The 22713-nt window shown below is 35.7% G+C and overlaps 1 pseudogene; it reads right to left on the minus strand.

Annotated features, from left to right (window-relative positions):
- Positions 1-1452: 1452 nt before the first annotated feature.
- On the minus strand, positions 1453-3883 carry LOC145095133 (uncharacterized; annotated as a pseudogene).
- Positions 3884-22713: the final 18830 nt, after the last annotated feature.

Consider the following 22713-nt stretch of genomic DNA (forward strand, 5'->3'; position numbering starts at 1 on the left):
GCAGCAACATATATAAATCCAACTTCCCAATTGCAATTCCAATACCCTAAACTCCTAGATCACCAAGACCCATTATTTTGCTTCCATCTTTAACAACAAACATATCAACCTACAAAATTTGCAAAAAGGTTTTGAAATTTGAACACAAGCACTAATATATCTATATCGAATAATTTAAAAAAAAAAAAAGAATCATATCATTTATTTAAAAGTAGAGTACCTGTTCAGCAGGCCAATTATAAACCATTAACATAATTTCTCTATGGCATTTAAATGTGAAATTTTTACTACTTTGTTATTCATCAAGATGATGCACACCTACCTTCCTTCAATGGATCCCACCTATAAACCAAAATTAAACATTATTTTAGTTTACAAATATATTTGTTTTATTAAAATAGAAGAAATAATATGATAAAAGACATACTAAGAAACCTTGTTGATCAGGAAAGGCAACAACACACCTAGTTTGGTAATTATTGTCAAAAGTTTGATGGACATTGTTGTATAGGATCCGGAAATAAACCATTTTATTTTTTCTTCATAAACTATGTCTACATGAGGTCGCCTTGGTCATGCCTCTAGACAATGATATTTCACACTATATCAAACTCTTGTATTATAACACAAGGTGGAGGGTGTCTCCAAAGAGGTGGAAGTTGTGGGTTCTTTTGTGTGTTTGAATTTCCAATTAGTCAAATCAAAGGCTCAAGTGAAATTGGGGTATTTTGGACTTTTTCATGTGTCAAAATATCATGTCTCACAATAATTGTTAAAAAATACTTGTAAGTAATAAGAGTTTAAAGAAATTAATTATATTATTTTGATGCTTTATAATTACTTCACACATCTCCAAAAAGAAATAGAAAACAAAACAAGTTAATAATAGGATATTTAAGTTTATAGATATTGGGAAATCAACTTGCTTTATATTATAAAGATAAATTATACTATTTTTTCTCAATTAAATAAATATAATAAAAGTAACGTCAAAGTATTTATAATATTTTATTTGTCCAAAATCTTTTTCTGGATTTGCTACACTATATTAGATGGATATAGTGAATCAATCAAGCCATTCAACAAATAAACATGAATGTCTCTTGTAATTAAACTTCCCCACACCTGCATTGACATAAGAAGATTATGCGTTATGTAAATTGTGGTGAGAATTGACACAATAATTGTTAAAAAAAACTGCAAAAACAAGTAAGAGCATAAAAGAACTATAAATTCTACCATTAATAAGAGCCAAGAAACTGGCAGTATAATTTGAAACAATGTTATGGTAAAACCTCAAATGTCTAATTGCTCCGAGAAACCGGGTATCATGATTCCTGACTCGAAAATTCATGGATTAAGAGACGTACAAATTATCATTTTAACCTCTGCAAAGGGCCACAGACATATATATACAAGTTAGAAAACCAAACAAGCGTTTCAGTTTTCAGTTTACCTGATAGTGACAAACCTGTTTGTGCCATGTTTTGCCCAATGTGCCCTTAGGTTAATTGCATTAGCAAAGTTATAGCTTTTAGATCCAAGTTTCTCCAACGCTGTCTTGAATACCCCTTGACTCATCTTCCTCCCTACAATTCTAGCACCCTGTGTTTTGTGCTCACTGGTAGTGGATACATGGATATGGTGGTGGTGCAACAATCTGATTGCCACCCACCTGCACCCCATCTGTAACATTATTGTGAGACCCCTGTACATGAACAAACAGGTATTGGAATCCATATTCCTCTTGATTGATTTTGACCATTTATCAACACATCCATATTCCTCTTGATTGATTTTGACCTTGATTCCCTGTTTTTTTTGGTATAGAAGCTGCTTTCTTTGGTTTCTTAGCTCTTGGTTGTTTTGGAGAAGCACTCATTGTGGCTCCTGCTCCTCTTTTCTTTACAGAACCACCACCACCACCATTGTCACTGCCGCCAGGTGTTGCTTGAAGGTCTTTAAGATTCATTCTGAGTTCTTTTGTGGAATCAGGTGGTGGAGTTGGTGGCATCATGTGCATTGATTAGGAGGTGGAAGTATAGGGCATGATTGAGAAACTAGGGTTTCCATTGAAGATAACGGATATTAAATCGATGTAGGTTCAAACAGAAATTGGAAATCAAATGCAAGTGCAAATAAATACTTACAGGTTGATGTGCAACAAAAGAGATATAAGGATGGAGAGAACTCAACGGTAAAATAGATTTGTAAGCAAACCACAATCGATTCATACAACAATTAAGCATGAATTGTTGATGATCAACGACAATTAAGCCTAGATCATTGGAGGATTTTGGATTCCATGTCGATTGATGATAACGACTACGAAATATGGATCGATTGTGGATCCAGATCTAAAGGCGAGAAAGAGACGAAGAGGAAGAACTAGAGCGAGGAGGTGACACACTTTGGAGGCGATTTGATGATAAAAGGACGGAAGAAGAGATCTCGCTCATCGGAGATGAAGATGATTCCAAATGGTGGAGTTTCTCGGGGAACGATGGAGAGAGAGCGTTGATATCAGGTCATTGTAGTGGCAGTTGAAGATGAAGATAGTGGTAAGTCGGTGTAGGTGGTGATCGTTGACCTCTAGGGGTGGTCGGTAGAAGGCAAGGGGAGGTGGTCGTTAAAGGCATAGAGAGAAAGTTAATGGAGGAAGCACTGAAGAACGAGAGAAAAAGGAGATGAGCAAGCGAGAGAGAGAGAGAGAGAGAGAGAGAGAGAGAGAGAGAGAGAGAAAGAGAGAGAGAGAGAGAGAGACTATGGATATTTCATTAATTGTGAATTGTTTTTTTATTTTTTTTATATATTTTTGGTTTAATTATTTTTAGTTCCATATTTACCCTCATGGTATGTTGATAAAAACCTAAAATGTCATTGCATCCATTTATATTTACAAAAATGTCATGATCAATCCAAGCCATTAAATAATTCAATCTAACGTTCCACCTTTAGTTCTCGGGTTCTCCGAAAACTATAGGTTCTCAAATGATTCTTCCTCTCTCTCTCTCTCTCTCTCTCTCTCTTTATATATATATATATATATATATATATATATATATATATATATAAGTAGGTTCATGCGAAAATATAAATATCCCGCGAAAACATATTTTATCTTATGAAAATCAAACACATGTACTATAAAAAAATAAATTTATTAGAAATAATTAACGATAGTAAGTTTACATTGGATGGTGTTATGGTAACATAGATTTAAAGACGGTTTTGATAATTATATTTTTTCACGTCCTTAATCATTTTTAAATTCATGTTTTCATAATAAAAATGTTAAAAATCATACTTTGCTAATATGAAACAATTTATCATCAATCATCAATTATCATCATGTATTTCAAAGTTTGGATGAATTATTTTCCAAAATATAATGTTGAGGTGACACAATTTCATAGGTTTTTCTTGTTTTCGCGTTTTCGCAAATTATTTGCATGAGAATCAATAATGGTTCAAAAAAACTAAAAAAACAATCATTTTAATTAATAATTAAGGTTATTTATGTATTTTCAAGTATTTTGATTTTTTTTTAGTTTTTATAAATGATAAAAAAAAACAATAAGGACATAATGGTCTTTTTAAGAAAAACATATTACATATGTTAGATCTGATACCATTTATTCATTATTTTTCAAGAACAAAACAAATATCTTCTCACCTCCTTCAACCATTTCTGATGAACACCACCACATCCACCACCGTTGACTGCCGCCTCACCACTGGTAACATCGCCGCCGACGACACCTCCATGTCGCAATCTCTTACCACCAGCGATAACGCTTACATCCGTCGTAGGAATTTCAAATCTGGATCCACTGTTGTGGCGAACCATCACCGTCGTCGTCGTGTCCTCCTTCCACGACATATTTGCTCTTGCGACCCACCACTTTTTCTTCAGATCTGCTGTAGAGAGTCACCAAAACCTTCAGATTTTCACTAAGATACAGTAGATCTCGAGCGCATCTGATATTGCCATATTTATACATATTTTTAGGCAGTATCTTAATACATTTTATTTAATATTTTGGTTATTTGCAAAGATATTTGGTACTTATTGAATTGAATTGCACTCTGCAGCCAATCGGAACACTCTTGAAGAATATGGACTAGAATTAACAAGCATTGGAACTTTGGAGGATTGGAGATTAAAAGAAGGAAATTTCACCGAAAAATCCAACTCACGATGTTGATGGGTTTTTAGCACTACATCATTCCAACGATGTACATGCAACCCTAATGCTTTGGATGTAGGTTTTTTCTCAAGTTATACATGAAAATAATCATCCAAAACATAAACCCTATGACTAGCATACACAATTTCGAAATTGACATATAAATTAGGGTTTAGTCATTACCTCACTTGTTATATTGTAATAACAAGTATAATCCTTACTGGATCTTGACTTCTGAAAGCCTAGTGCCCCAAGTGTTGCACCTCTAATGGAGTCACAAACACCCAATGCAAAGGAAGACTTGGAGAGGTAAGGAAAATCGGCCAGGGTTCTTCTTAGAATGTTTAGAGCCGAAAATCCTAACTAGAGGCTCTTTAAATAGTTGTGGCTACTAGGGTTTTTAGGTGTAAACCCTAATACCTTACTGAGGCACCAAGCATCCCATGGACTCCCTCTTTAGAGCCCTTTGGACGAAATCTATAGGGCTTCCCCCTTAGGATTTCGTCCACTCCACTCTATGGAGTTCATCAGCCCGATTATGCAACTATCAATGATTTGCACTGCAGTCCCTCAATTATTAATTTGTTCCTTTTAATCTCAAAATTAATACTAGATTAATTTTTGATTAATTATCAATTAAGAATATGATTTCCAAATAATATATTAATCTTATAATATATTAATAAAATCATTCTGAGTACCAATTTATTATTCATATAATAAATCCTACTCTCTTTCCGCTAGTCATCCTATCAAGGTGCATGAGTGAAGGAAACCCAAAAGGACCATGCTCATAATCAAATCAAGTACATACCAAATATAGTTATGGGCTTAGACACCTAATCCAACATTCTCCCACTTGGATAAGTCTAACAACTATAATTGCAAGTACGACTTCAGAATCTGATCAGCAATCGTAGCTTTCAAAAGCCGTTGTCGAGCTCTGATCTTATCAATAGCGCGTCCTTTAGATAAGGGATCAAATATTCCTCCATTCTACAAGATATTGTATGGACATGAGACATGGATTATAATCATTCTCTCTGTCCAGGTGTTGTTGCCCGATTTCCGATTTATGATGACTGACACCAGACTACAATTGAACACATCAACTTAGTCAGGCTTGGCCAAGCACTTAGAGTGTCATCACTAAATCACTGAGGGGCCCACAGATATCGCTTGTATCCCTCTTTGGGTAAAAGGAATGGATAAAATTCGACTCATATGCTTGTACTAATTACTCATCAAATCACACACAACAATATGTTTATAACATCAAGTTACTGATGTGTTTACGTATTATCAATGTGCAACCGACTCGTAAACAACAAATCATATGTCTCCATTTCAATAATATAAGATATTATCGTCTCACAATCACTCGTGATAAAATCCATGAAGTGATTCAGATGAGCGTGGGTTTAATCCAATACTCAAATCCTATTTCAGGAGTACTCATGAACACTGCAGCAAACTTGTGCCATGTCTAAGCATTTAGACAATCTACAGTCAGATTCATGACAGTCTTACCTCATTACTTACTTCCAAAGTATGATCGACTGTGGATGTTTGAATAACTTAGTCATTCGGGAAGTAAAACATGCGAAGTGAAACACAAAAATAATCTAATCCAATATGGTCTCAAAATTTTTGAATATAAATAAAACACTTATTATTTAATCACCATATTGATTACACATTATTCATTGTATAATGTTTCAACTAATCAACTTAATACTTGAATTAAAACAACAGTTGTCCCATGCTCCAAACATGCACACTATGTTAGCCTATGGTCCTTAACTTGTGAAATAGATCAATTGAACACATTTCCAATGTTGCTCATTTCACAATTCCCTAATCCTTATTATAAGTGTAAGAATACAAAATTTTTGCTACTACTAGAATCTTGTTAGATCTAAACTCACATGCAATATTCCATTTGTAACGTCGAGGCACCAAAGTCACAGAGACTTGGATAACGATATTACAAAGCGTTCCATTGGAGATTGTTACAAGGAAATTACCCGGAAATGAAGTCTCATATTCAAGGTACATTCCTTGAACATCCTTCTCACATAAAAGTTTTTAACTTACACTTATATTCTTAATATCCACCTCCCATTATGGAAACATTTCCGTGATTGCCATATGACTATCCATTCTAAATTGAATCTTATCTATTCAGAATTATATCAGTATGGTCCATCCATTACTATACTTTCAACTGTCCAAGAGCATCTAATCTTTAGTAAACCTCAGATTGTCCTTGATAGTTGTTTAATATCTTTAGTCATATCCGGTTATGGTCCTTTTTCCCTCTTAATGCGCTAGGCATTTGCAAAAATCAGAACATGTGAATATTATAGCATATGCAATCGATCCTATATCCAAAGCATATGGGATACGATTCATAATGTCATACATAAAGACATGATACTTGACCAGTCTTTTGCTAAAATATTCCCATGTACAGAGTTTCCTATGTTGAAACATTTCAACACGATATTTATATATATATATATATATATATATATATATATATATATATATATATATATATATCCATGACTAAGTTCCATTAAAATTTCAATCGAAGCTTTTAGATTCGAAATGAAATATAAGTATCCTCTCCCTTAAATTTTACTATAGCGAAACTACTTTTCAAACTTTGAAACTTTGCAAACTAAAACTTTGTTTCCTATAAATAGCATTGCTAACTTGCAATACTTGACGTAATAATTGTGCTCCCACTAGCATAATAATTACATTCTTACTATGATAACACCTTTGCTTCTATTAGCACAACACTTTTACTCCCACTAGCTTTGACATGTACTCAGAAATCAGCTGGACTTCTAGAAATAAATACTTATTAACTTCCTTACAAAGTTCAGATTTCTGATATGTGCTGCTTTAATAAGTCTTTTCCTAGACTTCTCAAGCTCATACACCTTTCAATAGATAGCTTATGTGTGTGTCTAAACCCAAGAAGTTGATTAGCCTTAAGAATGAAGGAGTCCCCAATTCCTAGAGGATGTCAATGCTTACACATCCATAAAGGATTTATGATTCATAAGCTAGAGATGATTTCTACCATCATAAAGCCCTTGTTCTAAGTAAATTCAATGATTCAATGCTAAACCAAAGAAATAAACCAACAATTACTTATTCAAGTATCAAGCTCATGATCAAAGCATTAAACAATCATAGGAAATACAAACTAGAATCATAGACATAAGATAAATGATAAATAAGCATGAATCCTTCGAAAACCCACAAACCTCCAAAGGTTTTAGCCAAGGTTGACCAAAATAGAGAAATTAGCCAGCCATGGCAATAGAATAACAATCACAAAAATCTAATTGCATTAAAAAACTAACAATTACTTTGGAAGATAAGAAGAATGTGTATCCAAGCTCCCAAAATCGCCTCATATGGTCTCTAATAGTGGAAAATCGAAGTCATTACTAAAAGATCCAACCCCCAAGGTAAATGGTTAACAAAATGACCAAAATGCCCAAAAGTGTGTAGTTGCGCGGGTACCCGCACGCCTAAGATTCCACCCTCGCAAGTGTTGCTGGAATGCTAATGGTCCATTCTTCTCCACTACCCAAGATTCCCTTGGTCCCCTCCATGACTCACATGATTTGATATTGGACAAGCACCTTCAAGCTATAAATATGGATAGTCCATGCCCAAAATAAAAATCCATGACCCATTTTCAAAAGCCCACTTCATCCAAATCTTCAACTTTCTAAGCCCAAATCTCCTTTGATGGATCCTCAAAGCCCAATAATGCATCGAAAAGCCCACTAAGTCCAACTCCAGTCAAGTCGCAAGCGCAATGAGCTCCAAAACTGTTAGGGTCAAAGTATTGTAATAAGTCGAAGTTTACTTTAGAGTCTTCGAACATTTTTTTGTAATCTATTTTACTAGGGCATTATATTTGAAGCTTAATGTTTTAGTCCTTAGTATATTTTTTGTATGCTTTCCTTTCCTATAAATAGGAGTGTTTACTAGAGTTGGAGGTACGAAGTCATTACAGAATTTTCACTTGTACTCTGTAAAACTTGAAAGTGTAATAGAGCCAAACAGATCATATTTACATTGGTGTTCAAATCTCGCAATCATATTTTGAATTCACATTCTGATTGATTCAATTCTTGATTCTTTGTTTCATCAGTTGGTATCAGAGCAGGATTCATATCTCTGATCTGATTTTCACATTGTTCAAAAAGATTTTTGAATCAATTTTTTGATTCAAAAGTTTCCGCACTTTTTGAAAGTGAAAAATTGTCTAGATCTTAGTATGTGATTCGATTATGCACTTAATTCATTGAATCAAGTGTTCTAATAGAGATTTTGTTTTGAATCATATAGTTTGTTATCAAATTCTCAAAGTTTCTTCAAAAATTCTCAAGAATTTATTCCGTACATCAATGGCGTCTTTCAATCTGAATTCCATGACTTCATTTTCTCATCTTCTAGGATCATCCACCAAAATTCCTATGCTCATCCCTGAGTATTACGATCAATGGGCTGATCGTATGTAGGATTATCTCAATGGATTGGATGAAGAACTGTGGAATTGCATTTCTGGCAATAACAATCCACCATCGAATGTTCAACCAATTGGATCATCTTTTGGAAATTCTGAAGTTGAAAATCAAACTGATCGACTGAAAAAGCTGGAAAAGAGGTGTGTAAGAGAGCTAAGAGGAGCTTTGCCTCCAGTTGTTTACAACTATGTGAGGGGTTGTACAACTGCAAAGGAAATCTGGAACAATCTCAAGGAAAAATTTCAGGGAACTGAGAAGACAAAAGTTAACTCAGTGAAGCAATGCTTAGTGGAACTGAAGGACTTCAGACAGAAAGATAGTGAAACTATTGAAGTGTATTATGATCGTCTTAATGAGATGATCTATCGATGCAATCGATATGGTATCACCAGATCAGCCATGGAGTTCAATCTAATTTTTGTTATGGGACTTCGTAAAGAGTGGCGTAGTGTGAGCATGATGGTTAAGAATCAACAGAGCTTAGATACGTAAACTTTGAATGACTTATACAATCAACTGAAGACTCATGAAAGCGAAGTGAACAAAATAGATGAAGAATCGAAGGCAAATTTGGGAGGTCCACTAGCTTTGGTTTCGAAGATCTCTGAAAAAGAAGCTGAGAAAGACGATTCCGATGAAGATAAAGGGTTCATCATGAACTCAGATGATGAGGCAATTGCTATTTATTCAAACAATCGTGTGAAAAAGTTCTTCAAAAAGCATTTCAATCCAAAGGCAAAGTCATCTGAGACAAAAGGGAACTTTTTGAGTAAAAGTATTGGGGAAGAGAAAAAGAAGGATGAGATGAAAGATACGAAGCCTGTTGAGGGAAAGACTGAGAAGAAGTTAAAGGGAGATGCTGGGATTGATTGTCATTATTGCAATGGTGCTAATCACCTTGCGAATGACTGTATGCTTCGAAAGAAGGATGAAAGAAAGAATAAAGTCAAGGATGAGGCGTACTATGCTGAGAAGTTGGAGATGGTTCGTGCGAAAGCCAAAAATTTATCTCTAGTTGCAAAGGGTGCGAATGAGGATGAAGAAGGTACTTATCAAATCTGGTCATCTAGATCAGATGATGAGGAAATGCGAAATCCAACCCATGGAGCAATGTTTGCAAAAATGGAGGAAGAATCAGAGGAGGAGGCATACGAAGTGCATGGAAGATGCTTCGTATCAAAATCTGCCGACAAATCTCCGATGACCACAAAGGTACGAAATATTCTTGAATCTTTCAATATTCCAGTACATGCTTATAATTCTGAATTAGTATCTTTTGATGAAACTGTTACTTATTTTGATTCAATTGTGGTATTTGCTAGCAATGAGGCTAAAAAGCTATCTATGCAGTTGCTAAAGACACTAAAGAAATTAGATTCAAAAATCACTAAGATAGATTGTTTAGAACTACAAATAACTAATATCATGGTTGATAGGGATAATTTCTCTAGTGATAATAAACTGTTGTTAGCCGCAGAGGAACATTTACTGTAATTCGGCTAAAAGATTGTATGGGAAAATAACTGAACTTCATCATTCATGCGAAATCAATAAAGAACAACATAGAAAATTGCTGCCATTTTTAGCTTATGAAAAAGCTACGGTAGATAACATTTTGTATGATTGTGAAAAGGAAATAGTTGATTTTAACAAAGTTTCGAATGATAAGTATAGATATGGAATAGTCAAAGTTGATGAATGTCTTGATTCGGATGATTTAGTTAACATTGTGAATGATACTTTGACTAAATCTGAACAAATTCACATTTTGAAAAAGACTGAGAATTCAACGTCTGACTCTCAATCTAATTTTGCTAATATTGAAGATAATTCTGATAATATTAGTGAAATTAGTGAGCTTGAAGATGTTGATTGTTCTCAGTTGTCTGTTGTTAATGTTGCTTCAACTTCTAAAGGGAAAGAAAAAGTTAAGGATTTGATGGTTGAGAATGAAATTGATATACCCTCAACTTCGAAAGTTTGTGATATGAACTTCGTGGATCTCAAAGATCGCCAAACTGATGATAGTGATGATGAAGATGTAGAGAAAGTTTTGAAAGAAAAGGCATCTTTAAAGGAAGAAGAAATTCCACGAATAGTTGTTGACCAAGTGTATGGTGATACACAAAAGTTCGAAAAAATGATGAATGAAAAAGGTGAACATTATCTTGAAACAAACACGGTGGTTTATCGAAATTTCAAAAGCTCAGTTGATGTCATTTTTCCAAATCAAGTTTTCGTAACTACCAAGAATGTTGAGAATATCAAACCAGAGTTAAAGAAGATGGTTGAAGAGGATAATTCAAAAACAACTGAAGAAGGTTTTTTCGCAAATCAAAACACAGTTGAAAACAACTTAACAAAGATTCGTATGTGTTTCAACAAGAAAAACCACAAAAACAATGGGTTGAAAAATCAAAAGTTGAAAAAGAGAAAATAATACATGTTGAAAAGGAAAATGAAAATGTTGTCAAATTAAACTCTAAGTAATTTAAAGATCAAATTGACAAATTTTCAAAGGAAAACAACATTTCAAAAAGACAAGCAAGAAAGAAAATATTTTGGCAAAATGTTGAGTCTCAAAAGATGTCTGAATTACAATCAACCAAAAATGTTTTCAAAGCTAAAAATTCTTCTTCTTTTTCAAAAACCCAACAATCATCTCAATCAAATCAAACAAGGTCTAAAGTAAATAAGCAACCAAAGTTTTCGAAAATTTCTGAAACTAACAAATCAAGAGATTTTTCAAATAGATCTAATTCAAATCAACAAGTTTTTCAACGTCAACATTTTAAATCAAAAGTTGATTCATCGTATGCTTATTCTTTTGTAACAAATCCCAAAGTTGAATTTGTTCCTCAAAAGCCAAATTTTCCTAATCATACGAATAAAAAAACACCAAAGGCTTCGCATGAAAAAGGCATAACTTCAAAGAAAAACATAGATCACTGGCTTGAAGGATGAGGAAAAGTTTATCAATCCAACAAATACTCAGAAAAACAAATCAACGAAGCTTATGAAAAGTATGTCAATACTTCTTCAAATGGAAGTTCGTCTTCAAAAGATTCAAACATCTCCATTAAAGCTTGGAGACCAGTCACAAAAGCAAAGAAAGTTCAGTCACAAACTCTAAATACGAAGGGTAAAGTTAGTGAACATTCAAAACCATCAAACACCTATGTTTCGGTTTCTTTAGATGAAGAAGTAAACTTAATTGATAGTCTCAAAACCAAAGTTTGTCATTGGGTTAAAAGTTCTTCATTACATTCGAAATTAAAGTCTAATTTCCAAGGACCCAAAAAGCCTTGGGTACCTACATTTTTCCATCGATTGCAGGTATTGTGTGACGAGCAATATGATAACAAGTGGTACATTGATAGTGGTTGCTCTCGTCACATGACTGGGAAGAAGGAGAATTTACGATATTTTCGAAGTCTAAAAAATGCTGGAGTAGTAAAGTTTGGAAACAATCAAAAGTGTCAAGTCAAAGGATATGGGAAAATCACAAATGGACAATTCACAGTGAATCGTGTTGCATATGTTGAAGGTCTTCATCATAACTTGATCAGTGTATCTCAACTTGTTGTGGACACTGGCAATCAAGTTCTCTTTAACGAAGAAGGAAGTATTATTTCTAATGTTAACACAAAATAAATATTACTGAAATCTAAAAGGAAAGGTGACATGTCCACTATGGACATCAATCCAATTGTAGGCAAACCAACTGTATGTCTTCTTTCGAAAGCCTATTCTGATTTAAGCTGGCTATGGCATCGAAGACTTTCACATCTCAACTTTCGAAATATTAATAAACTTGTGGTACAAGATCTGGTAAGAGGTTTACCTGTTCTTAAATTTGACAATGATTCTTTATGTGCAGCTTATGAAGTTGGTAAGCAACATGAACAAGGTCATTCAATAACGATTGATTCGAAAATTGTTGCACCTCCGGAATTGTTACATATTGATTTGTGTGGTCCTTCGATTGTTTCAACTCTCAACAATAAACGGTACATTTTAGTTATTGTTGATGATTTTTCTAGATTTACGTGGGTTTATTTTCTCAGGCTCAAATCCGAAGTTGCACAAATTATGATTGACTTTATCAAAAAGATGGAAATCACGTTGAAGAAGACTGTTCGAAAAATCAAAAGTGATCATGGAACTGAATTTAAGAACAATGTTCTTGATTCATTTTTGGTGGACAAAGGAATTTCGCATAATTTTTCATCTCCATACACACCACAACAAAATGGAGTTGTTGAACGAAGGAATCGCTCATTATGCGAAGCAGCGAGAACTATGTTGGCATATGCAAATTTACCTCAATATCTTTGGGTTGAAGCTGTTTCAACCGCATGTTTTACTCAAAACAGATCATTCATTCATCATCGTTTTAATATTATGAATCTCAAGGATCATCTTTCGAAATTTCAAGCAAAAGCTGATGAAGGAATTTTTCTTGGATATTCGCACAAATCTGTCGCATATCGAGTGTAAAATAAGTGGACACGAAAGGTGGAAGAAACTTTCAATCTCACATTCGATGATTATTATATTAAACAAAATAATCATAAATTTGCAATTCATCCAATTTTACAAGAAAAACAAGTTGAAACTGAATCTTTATCCATGGATAATATTGATTATGATTTGATTTTTGGAATTTCAGATCATGCAGTTGATGCTGAAATTCATGCTTCTGATAATAAAATACCAGAATTTACGAAGCTTACTGAAGGTTTAACATCAACTCCTCAAGAATAAGAAAGTATGCAATGTAATCCAGTGGAGGGAGAGCACTTGGATTCGAATACCTTAGATGATGACGAGCATTCTTTTGAGGGGGAGAAAGAAATGTTGAATGATAATGTTGAAAAGGAATATGTTGTTGAGGGGGAGCTTAATGTTGAGGGGGAGCATAATTTTGATGATGCTTGTTCAATTGCAGGTTCATAAAACGATGAACTGTATGAAGATGCACCTTTGGAATTTGATCCAACATATCCACCAATGGAAAAATGGACAAGAGATCATCCGAAGGATCAAGTTATTGGGAATCCACAAGAAGGAGTTTTGACAAGAGCTCAAATTCGTGTGAAGAATGAGGTATTGAATACTCATCAAGAATTTTGCATGTTTAATGTTTTCATCTCTAAAATTGGACCAAAAATAGTTAAGAATGCAATGAAACACTCATATTGGGTTGCTGCCATGCAATCTGAATTGTTAGAATTCGAACGAAACAAGGTTTGGAGATTAATTCCTAAACCTGAAAATGTTTCGATTGTCGGGTTAAAATGGATTTTCAAAAACCGAAAAAGAAGGAAAAATTGTTCGAAACAAGGCCAAACTTGTTGTTAAAGGATATTCCTAACAAGAAGGAATCGATTATGAAGAAACTTTTACCCCTGTCGCAAGACTCGAGGCGGTTCGTATATATCTGGCTTATGCAGCTCACAAAGATTTTGATGTTTATCAAATGGACGTGAAATGTGCATTTCTCAATGGAGAGCTTGAAGAAACAGTTTATGTGGAACAACCCCCAGGTTTTATTAACGAAGAATATCCTAATCAAGTTTATATTTTAGATAAGGCAGTTTATGGTTTGAAACAAGCACCACGAGCATGGTATGCAACTCTTACATCATTTTTGAAACAATATTAATTTAAACAAGGATCAGTTGATCCCACATTATTTCGAAAGAAAGTGGGGAATTGAAACAACCCAAAAATACGACCCAAAATTTTCAATTTTTATCATAACAAAAACATGAAACCAAGTATCTCATAACAACATCATACGTCGCGTGTTTCAAAAACCATGATAAAATACTGAGAGAAGGAAAACTGTATCACAACTGTATCCAAACATATCAACTAACGGAATCAACTCCCAGGACAAAAACTGAAGCTGTGGTGTGCGTGATGCCATCATCCCGAGCTCTTCCCTTTGCTTGCGGAAGTACCTGAAACCAAAACTGAAACTGTAAGCACGAAGCTTAGTGAGCTCCCCCAAACTACCACATACTATACAATACATATAAAGCACATACTGGGCCTTGCCCACTGCATCAGACCGAAGTCTGGAATTAGCTGCATCAGACCGAAGTCCGGAACTGACTGGGACCTTGTCCCCTGCATCGGACCGGAGTCCGGAACTAACTGCATCGGACCGAAGTACGGAACTGACTGCATCAGACCGAAGTCCGGAACTGACTGCATCGGACCGAAGTCCGGAACTAGCTGCATCGGATCGAAGTCCGGAACTGACTGATCAAAGCATAGCATAACGAATATCAACTAGTATAACACATACATTGCATACTGCATCGGAACAGAGTCTGGAACACATAGCACAAACATGCTTGAATCACAGCATCGGACTAAAGTCTGGGACTACTGCTAACTAAACGGGCCGGCATTGTGGCCGTAGACCCGTTCCTACTGAAAGGTAACTCACCTCGTGAACTGGCTGCTGTGTGAATGGCTCTGGAAGCTAACTGTTGCTGCTCCGGTATCTCCCCGGCTACAAGTCCATAAACACACTCAATCAAATGCTAAACACTGCACTGGGTAAAATGACTCTTTTACCCTTGGTCAAAGACAACTCTCTCGGTCAAAGTCAACCCACAATTGACCTGACTCGCCGAGTTGGGCCGCCAACTCGCCGAGTCTCTAGTCTCACTTCTCAACCCTACCCGTGGCTACTCATCGAGTATGGCATTGACTCGACGAGTACCCTCTCGATCCAAGAACTCAGACAATCTTCATCCGACTCGCCGAGTCATATGAACAACTCGACGAGTTGTTCTTGAGCTAAGAAGATTGCCTTGGACTCGCCGAGTTGTATGAACAACTCGTCGAGTCCCTCCATTACTGAGTCTATCCTCCAACTCACTGAGTCCACTCTACTACTCACAGGCTTCCACTCGACATTACTCAAAAAGGGAAAAACGTGACTCGCGACTTGACTCGTCGAGTCGTTCTTCTGACTCGCCGAGTCATAGCCATGCAGCTACTCAAAACTCGATTCTGATTGAATCCAGCGGCTGAAACTTATAGATCTGGGCTTCCTTAACTCGATTAGCACGTAAAGATTCTATCTTTATATGCCCAAAAGCGACCAAGAAGATAATAAGGCTCAAAAAGCATAATAAAGGCTAGATCTAGGGTTCTTATGCAAGGCATCTCCAAAAAGGCAACAGATCCGGGCTCTACAACTCCTAAATGAATAGATCTAGGGATATCTCGTCCCAGTAAGGCATCCATACAACTATAGGGCTTAGAAAATGCATCAAACTAGCCCTAGAAGAGTTCTAATGAAGATCTAAAGCATAAAACAGAAGGAATCCGAGAAATACCTCAATGAACTCTGATTTTGCCCTTGGATCTTTGCTCCACACCTCTTCTCTTTGCTCCTTTCTTCTTCTTCTTCTTCAAGCCTTCAAAATCCACACAAAAGCACTTAAAGCAAAAAAGGGATGGATTAGGGTTTTCTCACAGCTCTCTGAGGGTGAAGGAGGCGGGTTTGGGGCACAAAGCATTGCTTAAATAGTGAGCAACCCGGGGATTTAGGGTTTCTTCCAGGCAGGCAGACTCGCCGAGTCCCGAATATGGACTCGCCGAGTCGCCAACTAACACATGCACAAAAACTCGACCCTACTCGACGAGTCAGGCCATAGACTCGCCGAGTCCCTCAATAAAACTTCTAAATAAATGCCACGAAAACAACATACCAGAGACGGGGCGTTACAAGAATCATCTTATGCTTGTTCAAATTTATGTTGATGATATTATTTTTGGCTCGACTGACCCTGCTTTGTCTAGAGAATTCAAAGAGTTGATGAAAAGCAAGTTTGAGATGAGCATGATGGGAAAAATTAATAATTTCCTTGGATTAAATATTCGTCAAAACAGAGAAGGGGTTTTCATTAATCAATAAAAATATACGAAAAATCTGCTAGAAAAGTTTAGATTGACGAATAGCACAAAGCTTCGTGTACCAAAGGCAACAGACATAAAGCTAACACCATCGTTAGACAAACCTGCTGTTGATATAACGTTGTATAGGAGCATGATTGGTTCATTACTTTATCTTACAGTGAGTAGACCTGATATCATGTTTTCTGTGTGTAATTGTGCTAGGTATCAGTCTAATCCACGCAAACCACATCTCTCGGCTGTGAAGAATATTTTTCGTTACCTTAAAGGAACAATTTCGTTAGGATTGTGGTATCCTTCGAAAACTAGATTCTTCATACAAGCATACTCAGATGCCGACTTGGGTGGTTGTATTCTTGATCGAAAAAGCACAAGTGGAGGATGTCAATTTCTTGATGGCAAATTAGTCAGCTGTCAGTCGAAAAAGCAAACGTGTGTGTCAATTTCCACAGCTGAAGCAGAATATGTGGCTGCTGCTGCTTGCACTTCACAAATAATATGGATCCAAAGTCAATTGCGTGATTATGCAATTAATATGAAAAAGATTCCATTATATTGTGATTCTCAAAGTGAAATAAGAATTTGTCATAATCCTGTGTAGGATGGGAACATTGAAGTACATTTCGTGAAAACAACTGATCAGTTAGATGATATCTTCACGAAACCTTTGCATGAAAAGTCACTTATGAGAATAATAGAAGGTCTTGGAATGATCGATGGCAATTCTGTTCCATGCGAAAAAGAAGAATGATGGACGAAAAAGAATGAATCAGAGGTGTTGAATAAAAGATAACACAAAGTCATTCAGCATTCAGCGGTTACTGTTCATGGTCAACGCTTCGACCGCTTCGAATTCACATGTTTGTCACTTATTTTCAGCGTTGAGTTAGTGGTTACTGTTCATATTCAATGCTCCGAATGCTTCGAATTCGTATATTTGTCACTCTTAAAGGAATAACAAACATTCATCTGTTTGCAACAAATTCAGTCTCCTTTTCATATTTTCGAAAATTCAAAAATCCATAAAGATTTTCTTTTGTTTTGCTCTTATATTTTCTTAAAATCAAAAATCCAAAAAGATTTTCTTTTCTTTTGTTTCTAAATTTTCTAAAAATCAAAAATTCAAAAAGATTTTCTTTTCTTATGTTCTTAAATTTTCGAAAAATCAAAAATCCAAAAAGATTTTCTTTTCTTTTGTTCTTAAATTTTCGAAAAATCAAAAATCCAAAAAGATTTTCTTTTGTTTTGTTCTTAAATTTTCGAAAAATCAAAAATCCAAAAAGATTTTCGTTTGTTCTGTCTTTATTTTCGAAAAATTCAAAACAACAAAAATATTTTTATTTCCTTTTAGTATTTTGTTGCAGATTATGATGACGATTCAGAGGGAACAATGCAGGCAGTACGAGGGTCAGGTACATTTTCTTTGTATTTCTCAATTTTTCATTATTCGAACTAGTTAGGTTATCCCTAGAAGCATGCTGATGCATGTTGTCCAAAGCCTCCATGACTCAATGTGTATGTGCGAAAGCCTTAATGAAATTTTTCACACGAAAATTTCTTCCCAATCAGGCTTATATTCACATTCGTCTCTGAGCTACCTTACTCTTCTCAAAATGAGTTAAGAGTTTCCTGTTTGGTCCGAAATCATAACAGAGGTACATTTCATGTCTTATACCAATCTTTTTCATCCATAAAGTTCGTACACGATCACACACAAAGACGTATGTCCAAGAGGTCTCTGATCAAACCCATCGACACTTAGATATATCAAAACTATGTGTTTATGATCTGACATCATGAGTCTGTGACGAAAGTGAAACCCAAAATCTTGCAAATTAAGGAATTGACGGGGAACATTGTTCCAGACATTTATGAAACTTTTGTTTCAGAACCAAAATTTCGAAACTCCAAATCATATTCATTTCGAATGAGTGGTCGTGATCAAACATTTGAAACCCACGATCTTTGTTACCTAACAAGATCCAGTACACAATTTTTTTTCATGAATATGATTTTCGTGTGAGTTTCATTCGAATGTCCTAGTCATGTTAAAATTTTACAAAGCCAACTTGTCCCTGACTACACTGGTCATACAAGTAATTTTTGTTACAATTTATCACCTTATGTTTAGGTTGACATGTAACGAAATTTTGAACCTACCCACGAAGCATTTTCAAAATAAGCCCTTTGATACTTATCAAAAAGTGTTCGATTGTAATTCACAGGAACATACACAAGCTGTTGATCATCTCTCTTGATGATTAACGAAGCAACCTTTGCCCGGGGTTTAACTGCCTTCGTGTCAAATTAAATTTTTGACATCACAAAATTCCACAAAAAATTTATTTTTATTGTTTCTTGTCTAACTTTCCTTGGAACACTACACACACGAAATTCTTGAGGTTCTGAGTAATACCTACTCAGGCTGATGATTTCGAACATATGGAATATGACTTCACTTTTTCTCCAAAAAGTGAAAGAGCCTTGCCTCCATTCGAAGGGTTCTGACGGTTACAATTCTCTTGAGGGGATAATGACAGGTTGTGTATACATGACGTATAGTATTCTGTCTGGTTTTCTAGGTGATGTGATAGCCACTTTTTGACGCATGGCTACCTTTCTGCAGTAATGGTCCGATTTTCAAGGTGCCACGTCGGATCTTATTAAATGCCTCCCGCTTCAAATTCAAAAATTTAGGGTTACATATAAAAGGGGGTTCAAGAGTGCATTATACGTTTACGTGATCAAACTCAAAAATTCCCAAATACTTTGTTCATCATAATATTCAAACCCTAACAATGGCGACTTCTGCTCATGTCGATCCTTCTACTGAAGATATTTCATCTGCACCAGTAATGAAGATACAATCCACTAACTACTATGTGGATGGTGAAGTTTCTCAATATCCCAAAGAATTGAAGATTCTTATTGTGGCCTTGAAGCATTCTGTGTTATCAACGACGATGTTCAATTCGTTTTCTGTTCCATTATCATGGCTTTCTCAAGCAGGATCTACTGCAACATACAACAAAGCCTCTGATACGATAACTTTCCATCTTGTGAATGACAAAAAGGTTAGGTTATCCAAGAAACTTTTCTGTCAGATTCTTGATATTCCGAATTCACCTCCTTTTGTTGAGTTTACATTCCCACAAATAGTTCACATGTTCAATGAAATGGGATATCAGTCCCCATTGACAAAAATTAGTGATTTTAAGAAGTCTGGACTTCCACATTAATGGAATTTCTTGTTTGAAATCTTTCTAAGATGATTGAATGGAAGAACTTTTGGGTTAGACAAAGGACGGATGGAAGTGTATGCCATGGTTATAGGTCTTTATTATGATCTTGAAGCAGATTATTCTACACAGTTATGGAAGGAATTCCAAAAGGGTATAGAACATACGAATGCAGTTCATGGCATTTCGTGTGCAAGGTACTGGAGCCTTATTCTGCAATATTTTTACAATAAGGAAGGTCTTTTGGTCCCAAATGACGATGAGAAAGTTACTTTTCAATCTTATCATTATCCGAAGGAGGTTGTAGATGATAATGATGAATTCCCCATTGTTGCTCGGATTCCAGAAGCGATGCTAAAAAGGGTTGATCCTTCGAATTCAGTGTTGGTAGCATATTTTCAAACAATCGATTATTCTATTCCAACAGGGATCTTGTTGCCTCGAGAAGATAAGAAGTCGAAAAAGTCAAAGAAGGCTGATCTTGCTTCATCTGAACAGAAAACAAAGAGTTCGAAATCCTCAAAATCTACAAAGAAGAAGACTGCAAATGTTGAAATGACAGTTGATGAAACCCAAGTGATTGAGCCAACTGTTGAAGAAACTCAAGAAAATGTGATCATTCCTTCGAAAACTAGGATGTTTCGAAGAATCAAGATGAAATCCACTCATAAACACAAGTCTCCAACATAGAAAATGCTTCGCAAACATCAACTTACTCATCAAGGAGTATTAATTCGTGAAGTACCTGCTCCTGTTTCTCCGGGGTCAAAGAAAAGGGTGGCTGAGGATATGGCAAAACACTTGTCACAAACAAAGAAAAAGAAGAAGACTCGAAACCTTGTTCTATCTACTGAGTCCACAGAAGAAGATGAACGCATACCCGAAACACCAGAATTCATTCATATTGTTCAAAATTCCACTCCTACGAAGACAGATGTCATACTACCCGAAGTTTCGATTGCCAAATCAATTTTTGAGGAGGTTCGAACTTCAGGCATCCCTGCACACATATCTGATATGGATGCAAATGTCGACATGGATAAAGATGGTTCGAAGAATGTAGATCAAGGTCCAGTTATCTCTACTCCTTTCGAAACAATTGTTTCTGTTACACCATCCTCTATAATTCCTATCACATCAACTACAGACTCTCCTACCTTCGAACACATTATCAATCAACTCATTACTTCTATTTTCTCTTCTCAATCCACTAATACACCCTAACCACCTTCACCTATTCACGAAAAAATTGAAATGGAGACTGAAACTGATAATGAGGGGTTTGGTGGTACATTCGAAGAGTTGGAGTTTCACGAAGAAGAAAAAGAATTTCCTGATCATATGCTGATGACTATGAAGCAGTATAAAATTCTTAATCAGAAACTGAAGTCTGTCATTCAATCTCAATCCGATCTTGGAGGAGGTTCATCTATTTCGAGTTTGGAGGTTGATTCCATGTTGAAGCTGTTCGAATCAAGAATCATTACCAAAGTCTCTGGGATGCTGAAAGCTTCTGGATCAGTTATTTTGGAAAGGGTTGATTACACAGATCAGAATAATGAACTTCGTGTTAAAAATCAACGATCCGATTTTATGGGAGAAGTTAAGGATCTAAAAAGCATAACAAAAGAATGACATGTTCTTTTTGTTCAGGAGGTGAAGAAGGTGAAGGAGGATGTTAACTTGCAGATTCACGAACTTCGTGAAGATATGAAAAAGGAAATACGCTCTGTTCAACATGATTATGCATCATTGCATCAGAAGGTAGACATTATTTGTGATGCAGTCACTCGTTTTGTCAAACTATATGAAGGTTTGAGTCCTCAAAAAACTCAAATCTCAACATCCAAAAATGAAAGTTTTGAGGAAGTGATAAAGTTGCTCAAGGAGTTGAAGGAGATTTCAACAAAGCCAGTTTCGTCTTCACTGATTACTCTAGAATTTTTGTCTCATAAGTTTGTTCAGTTCGAAGCCATTCTCAATAAACAACTTGCACCACTCTTTCGTATCTCAAGTCTTATTCCCACAAAAACTGCCCCTCCTGTTTTCACAGGGGTGCAAGGGGGAGAAAGGAAGTCAGCAGAAGAAGAAGTAAAAGTGGTGGGCAAAGTGTTTCCTTCGAACATCCGTTCAACAAAACCAGTAATTGTATCTGCTGAACCAGTAACTTCAACTATTGTAACAACGCTGCCAATTGCAAGACCATTTTCGAAAGGAATTGTGATTGAGAAACCATTGGAAACCGGTGGGAGTGGTTCAAAACCAAAAGAAGTAACTGAAAAACCTGCTTCAAAAGACAAAGGGAAATCAATTCTTATTGAAAAATCAAAAGAAGAGAAAAAGGCAGAAACAGAAGCTGAACTGGAGAAAATGAGGTTCATTCAAAGCATCATGTCTCATAGGGCTAATGATCCGAATGGGATGGATAAAGGTGATCCAGCAAAACACTATAACTACGAAACAATCGAAGCCAAAGTTGCTTTCAATCACATGTACTCATTTGAAAAGAAGCCAAAGCAGAGTTATGTGATTACAAATATTGATGCATGCCAGTTGGATGTTCCTATAAATGAAATGATGTTTTTCATGCCACAGTTCAAAGCTGAAGGGAATTTCAAGGAAAAAGATGAAGGCACACACATGAAAATTCGTTTTCATGCTGTTCTTGGTAAAGCCCCTGAAGAGTTTTGGTCATTGATTAAAATCAAAAAGGTGATAAGCATGAAAAAGGATGTGGTTTTCGAAAACATAGTTCAAAACATTAAGTATGTTGTGACC

The sequence above is a fragment of the Lactuca serriola genome, chromosome 3 (genome assembly GCF_051521515.1).
Source record: "Lactuca serriola cultivar US96UC23 chromosome 3, Lser_US96UC23_V15, whole genome shotgun sequence".
NCBI classification, from domain to species: Eukaryota; Viridiplantae; Streptophyta; class Magnoliopsida; order Asterales; family Asteraceae; genus Lactuca; species Lactuca serriola.